The 13242-nt window shown below is 50.3% G+C and overlaps 1 protein-coding gene across 5 annotated transcripts in view; it reads right to left on the reverse strand.

The window, feature by feature from the left end:
• Nucleotides 1–13242, reverse strand: part of TTLL11 (tubulin tyrosine ligase like 11) — a 256473-nt gene that overhangs the window by 10130 nt on the left and 233101 nt on the right. The gene's annotated exons all lie outside the window — the stretch shown is intronic.

A 13242-nucleotide genomic window follows, 5' to 3' on the forward strand; every position in this document is an offset into this window, starting at 1 on the left:
CAGGCTTCTGGCACTTTTCTTTGTCGCACCTTTGGTGGCTAGTTCAGGGTTTATTTGTGTGGTTCTTTAACAATCTCTATCTTCCCTCTGGACTGCGGGCTCCAGCTCACCTCAGTGCCCCCGGTGCCAGGTCCCCAGCAGGCACTCAGTATAGAGGGACAGACTACACGAGTGAATGAAAGAATGAATGAGTCGGTGCTAGGTGCTTCACAGACATGCCTTTTCGAGGTCATTATTATGATGCCTCATTTTACAGATGAGGAAACTAACAATCAGAGATGCCGAGCAACTTCCCTAAGGTCACAGAGCCAGAGAATTGTGGCCTGGAAATTCAAACTCTGACTCCCAATTCTTTTAACTATGTTGTGCTGCATGAAAGGTTCTGAGTCTTCCTAATGTCGTAGTTAAAATGAACCCCGTGATCCACATTCATGGGATTCCATGGGCTTCTTGGGAAAGGTGGCTCTAAGGCATACCAAATGCCACACAGCATTCTGGATGAGGCCAGTCCCTACTCCACTAATCCACACCTTCCCAGTGGCCTTGTTTCCTGGCTCAGACGTGCTAGTTGCCTGCTCTGTCACTGCAGGCAGAAGCCTGGCCTGGGGTTTGTAAATACTGGATATGGACCTTGGGATCTGAGAGATCTTTTTGCGACGGAAACTTGAGCTGAGCAAAGTTGTTTTTTCTTAATCTTCTTCTAAGTCCATCAAAGCTTTTTTGCTTAGCTTCTCTTGACTCCAGACGTTCTGCACGTCCCCTGCTTGGTCTTGACAGGCGTTGATAAAGAGAACAGTAACCCTTTTCATGTAAACAGAGGTCTGGTGCGGACAGAGACACAGGGGAATGGAGGCCTCAGTCTACAATCAGGAGACAGACGTTTCCTAATCACCGACTCTGGGCCAGGGCTCTCCTAGGCTGTGCGCGCATGTGTGTGTGTGTGTGTGTGTGTTACAGTCGGTGGGAGGATCTGGTACACACAGGGTGAAGAGGCCAGGATCTAAAGCCCGAGAAACGCAGTGCAGTCCCAGCCCCCAGCTTCCCAACTGTGTGATCTCAAGAGCACCGCTACTCCAAGTGTGGTCGACCGACGGGTGCTGAGTCCAGGAACTGCGTGTCCCTGGTCCCTGACAAGCTAAGGAGCTCCGGCCAGAATGTAAATCACCCTCCTCATCAATCACATTGCTTAGTTCAGCTGGCAGTACTTTGTAGCAAGTCTTTCTCTTTATAAAGGAAGCCACATGCATTTACATGCTGGCTCGAGTCTCTTATCCAGGACTGTAAGGAACAGTTCGTGACCGCAAGTGTCAGTAGCTCTGGGGTCTACACCCCCTTCCCCGGCTTTAATGTCACCACGATCTTGTCAAAATGCAGATTCTGAGGTGGGGCCTGAGACCCTGCATTTCTGACAAGCTTCCCAGTGGTACCCAGGCTGCTGGTCTACACTCTGAATAGTGAGAATTGAGCACCTTTTCTCAACAAACACTCGTTTCCTTCCCTTAATTGGAGGCAGGCTGTGATTAGAGCTATAACACACTGAAAAAATACAATGAAGACCTTTTTTGGAGGAAAAAACATGGCTAAATCACCTGGAAGAAGACATTCTAAAATGAGAAATGGGATTTAACGTGTTATACTTGGTTTTCTTTTTGCTTGTCTGCATTTTCTGATTTTCTATAGTAAACATGTGCAATTAAAAAATATGCAATGGGAAATTCTAGAGAGTAGAAAGAGGTGATGCAGGGGCAGCTGCTTTTAATTATGAACCCTTTGCTACTATTTGAATTTGAAGTCATTACTTTGAAAAAATACAATGCAAACTTTCTGCATATGTGTTCTACTTTGACAAAAGTTATATATATGTATATTATATATATGTATGTTATATATATACATATATATATGTATGTTATATATACATATATATATATATATATATATATATATATATATGTGGGGATGCAGGGGAGTGGACATCACTGACTCGTGCGTGGGTCACGTACACTGCGCCTGGTGCTCTGATCCTCACTACAACTCCCATTGTGCAGATGAGAAAACTGAGGCCCAGAGAGATGAAATAACTTGCCCTCAGGTCACACACTGGTAAGTGGCAGGGCTGGGGTTTGAACCCAGGCCTCAGGCACCGCTGATTCTGTTGAGAATCCCCTGGAGGGCTTGTTGGAAATACAGACTGCGGCCTCACCCCCAGAGTTCCTAGTTCTGAAGGTCTGAGGTGCGGCCTGAAAACCTACACTTTGAACACGTCCCCAGGTGGTAACGAGGCTGCTGGTCAGGACCCCACTTTGAGAACCCGTCCCCTCCCCACCTCCTCCCACTGCTGAGTTCAGTCTGTTCTTTCTCCACTGTCAAAGACCATCTGCAAAAAGGGGCCTGCTTGCAAAAGGGCCTGCCTCCGAACTGCGAGAAGCTTGACTTTGGGCTAAAAATGCCTTTTAAGACACTCTGATTGAAAGCAGACTCAATCAGTTATTTTTAAAAGACTAATGATGGAGCTGGAAAAGCATGAACTTGTTCCAACTTTGCATTACGTCCTCTCTTGGTTTCTGAGAAACCGCACTTCCCCGGTTTCTTGCAGCGTCATCACTTAACCGCTAAGGGGGGCAGAGCTCCGTTGCCCTCTGCGAGGCCCTGCCCTTCTCTGTCTGTACTGATGGAGTCTAGACCTGAAAGGTTCTAGCGGGCCAGGCCACAAGGGCCCTGCAGACCAAGGTGGGACTTCGAATTTCCTGCGGAGGAAGATGGGTGGCCACTGGGAAGTTTCGAAGTGACATGGTCAGGGTGGCTGCCGCGTTGACAGCAGGTGGCAGGGGCACATGAGAAAGAAAGCGGGGAGACCCATTAGGGGGCTAACAGTGCTGGTCCAGGCGAGGGCTGACAGTGGCTCGGACCAGACGGCAGTGGTGGAGGTGGTGAGGGATGATGAGGTTCTGAATAGAGTCTGGGGGTCACGCCTGTGGCTCTGTGGGCTGCCGACGGGGTGCATGCGGGTGTGAGGGCGAGTCAGGAGTCCTCATGAAAGAGGTACCCAAACAGCAGGCTGAGGGACTGGCCTTCCCCTCAAGGCCCGGGGTTTTCAAACATTTTACGCATAAAATTGCCTGGGGACCTTGCCAGAAATGCAGGTTCCTGTTCCCATCCCCTGGGGATTGTCTGTTGGTGATGAGGCCCTAGCTACTGCACTTGTAACTGCAGCTCTGGGGATTCGACCCACGAGGGTGATCAGGAAGCTTGGAATGAACACTCCCTCTGGCCATCTATCGAAGGGCTCTGAGGAGACAGTGCAGTAAAGAAGTTAAGAGCATGGTCTTTGAGAAACATAGCGCTGGGCAATCAAGAACCTTTGGGGACGCACAGAACAAGCTTTCTCCTCTGCGATCCCACTGCCCACCTCTCTCCCCCATCTTCATCTGCTTGGGCTGCCAAGTACCGTAACAAAACACCATAGCCGGGGTGGCTCAAACGACAGCTCTCACAGCTCTGGAGGCGGGAAGTCCGAGATCAGGGTGCTAGCGTGGTTCGGTTCTGGTGAGGGCTCTCTTCCTGGCTTGCAGACAGCCGCCTTCTTGCTGTGCCTTCATATGGCAGAGAGAGAGAGCCAGCTCTCTGGTGTTTCTTCTTATAAGGACACCAGTCCTATTGGATCAGGGCCCCACCCTTATGACCTCATTTAACCTTAATTACTTCCTTAGAGGCCCCATCTCCAAATACAGTCACACTGAGGGTTAGGGTTCCAACATATAAATTGGGGTTTAGTCCATAGCACCCTGGTCCGTAGCTTGGTTCTGCTGCAGTGCACCCAGTACTTGGGATGCTCACCTACCATTTACCAAGTCTCTGAGATTACTTGAGCTATATAGGAAAGGTGTAAGAGACCCTACCCCTCTTCCCTGCTCCTCCACCAGCCCTGCCAGAACACCCCTCACAGCTCTGATGCAGAGTTGGAAGCGTCTCTTTGGTAACATTGCTTCAGTGACCCATTACAGTAAAAGGGATGAAAGGAAACAATAGCACTTCATATTCATTGAGCCCTCATTATGTGCAAGCCCTGGGCTAAGGGATGCCTTTGCGTTATTTAACTGAATGAATCTCTCAGAAATCTCATGAAGCAAGTGTTACCATCAATCCCGTTTCATATTCAAGAGACTTGTCAAAGTCATATAGCTGGTAAGGTGGCTGACCCTAGGACCATTCTCATAACTTCTTTACTCTGCTGCTGCTTCAAGAGCCTTCAAAGAGATGGCCAAGTCGGGGTGTTACTTCCAGTCACTTAGAAGGAAGAAACGATGCTGCCTTGCAGTGAATGAGGGAGAGAGCCCCCCCCCATCTCTGCTGGATATCAGCAAGAAGGTGCAGTCCCCTCTGCCAGGCTTTGCAAACAGGCTTTCCCCACCTGCCCCCTGTGCCTGAAGATAAGCTGCTGAGTGCTTTTCGAAACTTCACTTGAGTTGATGGATCTCACCGGAGAAAGCAGCCTTTGAAACATTCCAGTGTAGCCATCCACGTGGCTCTCACGGAGGCTGCCACCTGGATGTTGGGATGCAGCCCCTGACAGACTGTGGCCTCATTCTGTCAATCAGCCTGGTGAGGGTGGGCCCACGGGCTCCTGGCCCCAAGCCCGCTCCCCTCCATGCCCAGGGAGGGGACCTTGCACGCGGGACTTAATGACAGCGCTGGTGGCTGCTCTCCGATAATCCCACCATCTACTCTGGGGCTTAAGGATGGAAACGAGAATAACACCTTCCGTGTGCAGAGCACTTGCCAATTTCCAAAGAATATCTGTTTTCTTGTCTGGTTCTCGGAGTAATGTTCAGAAGAGGACATTATTACAAGGATTCCCCACTTATAGTTGAGACCCAGAAAGGCCGAGTGGCTTGTCAAGGTCCCCCTAAGTGGACGAGGCATCATTTAAACCCTACTTGACTCTCAAACCCACAGTTCTCTTTCCAACACCGCATTCTTTCTTAACATCTGACATTTATGTATTGTTTTATAGTTTATAGAGCACGTTTGCACATATGATATAATTAAATCCAAATCATTGTCGACAGCCAGGGATATTACCCCAGACTGAATATGAGATTTTTTTTTTTTCCTCTCAAAAATACCTGTGCTTCCTTGCTAGTACTTCTATTTCAAAAACTGGTGTGCTGGGCTAGGACAGCTACTCGCCGATTCCTTCTCTCGCCCTAACCTTTAAATCTCTTTCTCATTATTCACCTGGAATAGATGTTTCTGTCTCATAGGGAAATTTTAAGCGCATAAGTATACAAGATTCCTGTCTGGAATCGTTGATGGGAAATCAAGTTGAGTGACCTTGACCTGAATTAGTTTAGTGGTTCCTATCTGCGAAGCGGAATGTTCCCCACAAGCGCTATGTGACGGCTGCACCAACTCCGAGGTGCTTAATCACAAGGATCTGTCTTCTCTCCGTTTTGGGAATGCCTTGCAGCCTCTTCCTGATCTGCGGCTGCACGGTCCCCGCAGGCATTACCACGGTCCCTCCAGGCCTGGGGCTGGGGTCTCAAAGGGCTCCACTGCAGGAGATGAAACCTGGGCAGTTCCTGTGAGATGGCTTTTGGCTCCGTGGAGTAGTGACTGATGGGCTGGTCTCAGTTCCAGCTCTGCCGCGTACTAGCTGTCTAGTCTTTCGGGAGCCGTTTCGCCTCTGGAGGGCTTGGTTTCTTCATCTGTAAAGAGTGGCTTTTACAAGGCATCACCCAGCAAAAGCCCAATACAGTGCTTAAAAAATACCAGTCATCTCCCCACTTTGATGTCTGCCCTCTCACCTCCCGCTGCCTGGAGTGCTATCATAACGCTGGTTTCATTTTCTTCTTTTATTGTAATAGCTGACCGTGTGTCTCCACACTAGGCTGTTGTGAGGCCGGGGAGTCTTCGCCCCCATCTCCAGCCATCACAGAGCAGGCTTTCAAAAAGCGTTTGTGGAAATCAATGAACCGATTGACTGGGATTACAGGGGGAAAAATCCTGCAAGGGGGGTTAGAGGACCTGGATTCTCACGTGGTCTGTGCCCTCCGCACAGCGTGGCTTTGAGCCAGTCACTCCCCCTCTCCGGGCCTCACTTTCCCCTTCTGTAAAATGGGCAGAGGACTGGACCGTTTCTCAGGATTCCAGAAGCATTAGGAGGGATGGTGGCTTCTGAATGTTTTAAAAATGATACTAATTAGAATCACAAACCACATTTATCGAGGATGCTCTGCCCGCCAGGACTCACGCTGTGCGTTTTCCCCAAACGCGCAACCCTGAGAGGCTGGTGCTGCTGATGTTCACGCTGTGCAGACGAGAGGAGTGACTTGCCACTTGCCCAAGGTCACGCTTCCCATGCCCAAGGTTGCACCGTTGGGAGTGGTGGCGCTGGGCCCCCCACTGCTGCCCGACACCACCTCTCCCCAAACCAGATGGAAACCTTTCAAGGCCCACCCTTTAAGGGACAGAAGGGATGGCCTTGCTCCTGCCTCTCTGCATGGCTGGGGAACAGAAGTTGCACGTGCGCAGTCACTGTACCTAAACATTACAGCAGCAGGTCACCATCACCTTTGTCCTTGGCTAGACGGAAAAATTACCAAGTGTCAGGAATGAACCGTAAATAGGCCTTAGAGAAAAATCATTGCCCCCAGACGCCCGCGGCACCCAAAGAACAAACATAACCAAAGATGAAAGCGGCTATTCCATCATTTCATCAATCTTAGGTCATGCCACTGGCCGGTGCAGAGTGGCTGGTAGGTCCGGCTCCAGTCCCAGCCAGTGTCACCCCTGATTCCACCATGACAAGGATGCAAGCTCCTGAGTCACTGTCTGGGGAGACAGGCTACAGGGCTGGTGACCACCTCCTGCACCTCCTTTGTGCTATTCCAGACATTTCTTGTGGGATTAATGGCTCCAACGGACCTTCTGAGGTTCAACACTCAACCCTCAGCAAGTGGTCACAATCTCTCGCTTGGAAAGGACTTCAGAGGTCACACAACCCAGGCCCTTACAGGATCATGACACCACTCAGGAAGAAGAAGTGATAAGAGTAGTTGGCACGCAGCACACACGTTGTATGTACCAGGCACCGCGGTGAGCTCTTTCTAAGGCGCCTCTCGCCTCATCCTCAAAACAGGTGCATTTCTGACCCCCATTTCACCTTTTGGTTTTTCACTTGTGTTTAGGGACATAGCGAAGCTTTGCTTTTGTCTTGGGCTGTTTATTAGTTGGACACTACAGGCTTCTGGGGTGCAGGGAGGTAAAGACATTCACCCGGAGCCCCACAGACTGGAGGTGGCGGTGGGGATGCGAGCCCAGCTCTGTGAATCTGCCCTCCTGGCCCCAGGTTCACTCAGAGAGGCAGGGAAGGAGCCACAATTCACAGGTCAGCAGAAACAGCATGGTTTCTGGTACTGTCTCTCTGGCTTCCTGTAGTTTCCCCATGAGGTGCTGAGCTGAGCATGCCCGCCCTGACATTGCTGACGGTGGTCATCTAGCCCCTCACTTGGCCACGTCCAGTGATGGGGTCTCATCACCTCCCCAGGAGGCCCATTCTCACTGTGTGCTCTCTGCCTCTGAGCTGAAATATGCAAAGCTTCCCCACTGGCCTCACTTTTTCAGAGAGCAAACCTAGCTCTTCTTCCCCACGATGGCCTTGCTCTGAGAGGATTTGCAAGGCGGCAACCAGAGCAATTCACTTCCACAGACTTTTGCTGACCACCCATCAGGTGGATACAGAGCCCAGCAAGCCCTCATCCCTCATCTGATGGAAGGGAGGGAGGAGTGGGGAGGGGAGAGAGGGGGCGGAACCGGGAGTAGGTAGGGTTAGAAGGCAAAGGAAGAAGCAGATGACTGCCTGGGAGAGGCAGGAATGCTGCAGAGCCTAAGGGAAAAGCAGCAGGTGGGCTGGCATCAGTGTCCAGTGCCCCCAAGATCATCAGGGTCTCGCCTTCTCCTGAATCGCACTCACTGGCCAGCAAATGCACCCGGTCCTGCATTAAAAGGCTGCCTCGACATCGCATACGTGAGTCACCTTTCTATCTCTACTTCTTGCTAGCCAAACTTCCCAAAGGGATGGTGGCGCAGGCACTGTCTCCACAGCCTCCCCTCTGGCATCTCAGGTGGCTGTTCCCTACCTCGCCACCGAGCTGCTCTCGCCAAATGGCTGGCCACCTTCCCTTCCCCTCTTCTCAGCTGGCTCTCTGCATTTGTCCACGTGGAAGCTCCCTCCTTGAATACTCTCTCCCCAGCTTTTCTTGGTCTCGCTAGGAACTCCCGGCTCAGGCTCTCCTGTCCTCTGCTGGCTTTGCTCTGCTCTCCTGGGTATTGGGGTCCTGCAGGGCTCTCCACCTGGGCTCAGCTTCTCCCTCTCCTTGTCATTCACTCCCTAGGCTTTAAATATCCTCTGTGAATCAATGCCATCGAATCGTTCTTTCCAGGCCCCACTGCTTTTTTGCCACTGGGGTGTCTCATTAGCATCTCAAAGAGCCTGTTAGAAATGGATCTCCGGGTCTTCCTTTCCCAATTCTGCTTTCCTGATGTCCTACCCATTTAAATAAATTATATCTCCACCCTCCTAGTTGCTCCTGCCAGAAGTCTGAGAGCCACTGTTGAAACTCCTCTCCCACAGTCCCTGCCTCCCCCCAACACCCCACGAACTTTACACCCTGCACCCACCCCCACCATCCCCCCAACCCCCGAGCCTGCAAGGCCACAGCTCCCCTGGACCCCCATGCAGCCTCCCACTGGTCTCCGCACTTCCAACACCACCGCATCCAGAGTGACCTTTTAGAAACACGAGTCAAGCCGCGTATTCCCCTGCTTTAAGCTCTTCAGAACAAATCTACATCCTTAACGTGCTGTGAGCATGCGGTAAGATCCAGGTAAGATCCAGCCCCTGCCTGCCTCTGCGGCTGGGCTGCACCTCGAGCCGGCGGATCACCCCTCTGCCGGAACGCCCTTTCCCTCAGCCTCTCCCTGGTTGCCACTTAGATCTCGGCTCCAATGTTAACTTTTCCTGACAGATCTCCCTGACCCACCTCCCAATATATATTAGGTCTTCTCTGCTATCCTCCTTAAAACTTAGTCATCTTATTTCCCAGAACTAATCACAACATTTAATTACGTGTTTATTTCTGTATTTCTGAGTTTAATGTTTGTCTGTCTCTGCTACTGTGCTGTCCACGGCATGGGGCCTTGAGGGGGGGTCTATCCTATTGGTCATTGCACCTGCTGTCACCAACCGTGCCTGGCAGGTGGTAGGTGCTCACAGGCCATTAGTTGACTAACTGAATGAAATCTATAGGCATAAAGATACGGAAGCCACAGATGAATGGATAAAGAAGATGTGGTGTATATATTTACAATGGAATATTACTCAGCCATAAAAAAGTGAAAATTTTGCCATTTGCAGCAACATGGATGGACTTGGAGGGCATTACGCTAAGTGAAATAAGTCAGACCGAGAAAGACAAATACTGCCTGATATCACTTATATGGGGAATCTAACAAATACAACAAATTAGTGAATACAGTATAACAAAAAAGGAGCAGACTCACAGATACAGAGAACAAACTAGTGGTCACCAGTGGGGGCAGGGCAGGGAGGCAATATAGGGATGGGGGAGTAGGAGGTACAAACTATTGGGTGTAAGATAGGCTCAAGGGTGGATTGTACAACATGGGGAACATATCCAATTTTGACATAACTGTAAATGAAAAGTAATCTTTAAAATTGTAAAAATTGTTTAATTTTAAAATTTTAATGAAAAAAAGAAAAGAAAAGAAATCTATAGGCGTAGCACATGATACACAGTAGGTGTTTGGTAAATGTCAGTCTTCTCCTCCCTTCCCACTGCTTGGGTCATTGATGTTATGAGCATGCTTTCAGCATCCACTTACGGCAGAAGGAACCCAGGCTTTACATCACACGTGTCTAAGGTCAAATCCACGGTCTGCCTCTTACATGGTGCTAGGTGACCTTGGCTCATTCACTTCACTTCTGGGAGCCTCATTTTCTACCTACCCTGTGTGGCTCTTAGATGGGTTCAGTGAGAGAATTTAGCTGTAAGGGGCCCGGCCTGGCACATGGAAGAAACCCCATAAATCTGAGCTTCTTTTTCTTTCCTTCTTCCTTCCTTCCTTTCTTTCTTTCTTTCTCCCTCCCTCCCTCCCTCCATCCTTTCCTCCTTCCCTCCCTCCCTCCCTGCCTCCCTCCCTTCCTTCCTTCCTTTCTCTCTCTCTCTCTCTTTCTTTCTTTCTTTTTTTTGCCGCACCGTGCACCTTGTGGGATCTTAGTTCCCCCATTGGGGATTGAACCCCGGCCACAGCAGTGAAAGGGCTGAGTCCTAACCACTGGACCACCAGGCAATTCCCAAGAGTGTCTTTCTTTATTATCTTTAGGTAATCAGAGAGGCCATCCCTGGCAGATAAACAGTCTGCTGCCCTGGAGGGCAGAGGCTCAGAATCTTCATCTCATTGTAGTAGTTCTTTGTTTCCAGAAAATAGGCAATTTGGGGGAAGTTAGGCTGCCCTAACTCACCCACAAAATGCAGCCCTCTTCCCTGCTCCCCAAATTTGCCCTCCAGTTAACTGGCTGCACCTTCTAGAAGACCAGAGTCAGGAGCCTTGGCGGTGGGGGGGCGCCTGTCCTCGAGAAGAGGCCCCTCTGAAGAGCTCTGAGGAGCCGGCCTGTCACTTGGAGAGGTGATGGGAGGCAGATGAGTGTCAAAAATAAGACAGAGAAGTGGGTTTCAACTTGACTTATATTAAGAATGTCACTTTAGAGCACAAATGAGAGATAAGAGAAATGCTCTTTTATGTGGGAGTTTATTTTTGTCACTTTGTCAGAGAGAAATTGCAGCCCTGAGGGCACTGGAGCTGCACAGAATTACCCAAAACATTAACATGCAAATTGCCTTCTTTAGAGAAGGTAATTTTATTAGTGCACGAAAATATTTCTGTCACTGTACTCACGCTTGGGAACGGTGCCGTTTGGGGGCCAGTTGGGGCCACTGCAAATGGAGAATTAGGGAGAGTCCTGAACTTGGTTAGGATTCTATTACCTCCTCTTCTTGAGACCACGCCTAGGACACGCTGCAGTGTTGCAGCTGGTTACCGTGGGTGTACCTAGTGTAGATGGCAAGTGACTTGTTCAAGATCATACAGCATCCATGGCAGAAGAAGAGGTAGAGCTGAGGTCGTGCGCCCTGTGTTTTAGGTAACCAGGCGGTCAACAGGGGATCATTAGGGGTCTTGGAAGTAGCCACTCCGAGAATAAGAAGCGGTGACATTCCATCCAAGCACTCATTCATTCATTCACTCACTCACTCATTCGTTCACCAAGGTTTCACTGTGCTAGGCCCTGGGCCCCAGATATGAATCAGGCACGGGCATCAGTATCCACGGGGGCAGGTGGGAAGGGGACACAGACAGACACAAACACTTATAATCCAGTAAGCTAAGACCTGCTGGGGGGGGTGTGCCTAGAACCAACAACACAGAAGACAGTGTGACTGGCAGGGCGAGGGGCCTGGAAGCTTCACGAAGGAGGGTCTTGCATGTGGGCATTGCCCAGGCAGTCAGGCAGGGAGGTAAGCACGAGCAGAGGCACGGAAGGAAGCACGTTGGTCTGGTCCATACGGAGTAGCGTGTGTAGCTGCCGCACAGGGTGTGTGGGAGGAGAGCGGGTCTGGCACGGGGGGCTGGGGTTGCAGAGGATGGAGAGGAGGTTGGCCGGGCCCATTTCACGGGCTAAAGAGCTCAGATTTTATCCTGCCGGTGGCAAGCATCCCTGCCAGGCCTGTTCAGAACAGAACCACGTTCCCTTGAGACTTCAGGAGGGAGGGGGTTCCCCAGGCCCTGGAGAGCCAAAATGACAGAAGGTGGCATGAGGCTGAGCTTATATAAGGCTTGCTCCTCCCTCCAGACGTGATCAGCGGGGAAGTGTGGGCAGAGACAACCACCTGCTACCAAGAAGAAAGCACCTCAGTCATGTAAGGTCTCACCGAACACTTCGGGAGCGCACCTTTCCCAGGAGACTGCTATCCCTCACCCTGAGTTGATTGGCAGCTACATCATGTGACCGTGGTGGGGCTCGGGTAAGTGCTTCCACCGCCCCAGGAGCTGTCTTTTAAGAAAGCTGAAGGGAAAATGTGGCCATTTCAAGCACACAGAGAGCTATTGTGGAGATTCTGAGCCGGCACACTTCACCTCAGGGTTTCTCAACCTTGACGCTTTTCAGATTTGGGGCCAGAAAATTCTATGTTGGTGGAGGGGGGAGTGTCCTATGCATTACAGGATGTTTAAAGCATCCCTGACCTCTACCCACTAGATGCCAATAGCAACATCCCTCTTTCCTTCCCCAGTTGTGACAACAAAAAATATCTCCAGGCATGCCCAAATGCCCCCGGGGGGAAAGCGGGGGGGATCACCTCCGGTTGAGAACCACTGGTCTATCCAGACCTCAGGGAAGACTGATGGAGGTCAAGGAGGCCTGACCACTAGAAGTCTCCTAAGTCTGGCGGTGAGATGCAGAGCATCCCCAAGGGCACGGTATCTGCCTTCTCCCCTCTCCCATGGGGCAAAGGATGGAGCAGAGTGCAGGTTTTATCATGTGACTGTGCACTGACTATTTCAAAAAGAAATGTGTCTAAATTACTCCTAGAAAGACCTAAGAAAGGGAGCAAAGTGAGGAGGTAGAAAGCCAATGGACAGCAGCTAGTTGAGGGTCTCAGTGTTCCTCATCTGTAAAGCAAGGGGGTTGAACAGATGATCTCTAAGGCCTCTCTAGTTTTAAAGGCTATGACTCCACACCAGTGAGATGAGCACACTTTAAAGGATGCTACCAGTGAATACTGAAGTTGGCCCCAAGTGAGAGGTGATAGACTCTGGGCTGGATAAGGTTTCGTCTTGGGTTACTTTTCTTGCTTAGAGACAGAGAACTGCTTAAGTGGCTCATGAGGTTCTCACTTCACTCTCAGGTTAAATGATTAAGCCCAGATTTCACCAGGAATTCCATGGAAAATCTCTGAAAGGGCCTGTATGGTAAACACTTCTGGAATGCTTGTGATTGGTACAGTTTCTCAAAGACCATTGGAGTCTGAAGACAGAATTTTGGCTCTACCACCCATCAGCTGGGTGACCCTGGGCACACTACTTAACTTCTCTGAGCTTCATCTCTCTTCTCTGTAACCAGGTTGGTGTGAAAAGTGCAAATGCATAAAGAGGACTTCCAGT

This window comes from Balaenoptera musculus, chromosome 6 (assembly GCF_009873245.2).
Source record: "Balaenoptera musculus isolate JJ_BM4_2016_0621 chromosome 6, mBalMus1.pri.v3, whole genome shotgun sequence".
NCBI lineage: Eukaryota > Metazoa > Chordata > Mammalia > Artiodactyla > Balaenopteridae > Balaenoptera > Balaenoptera musculus.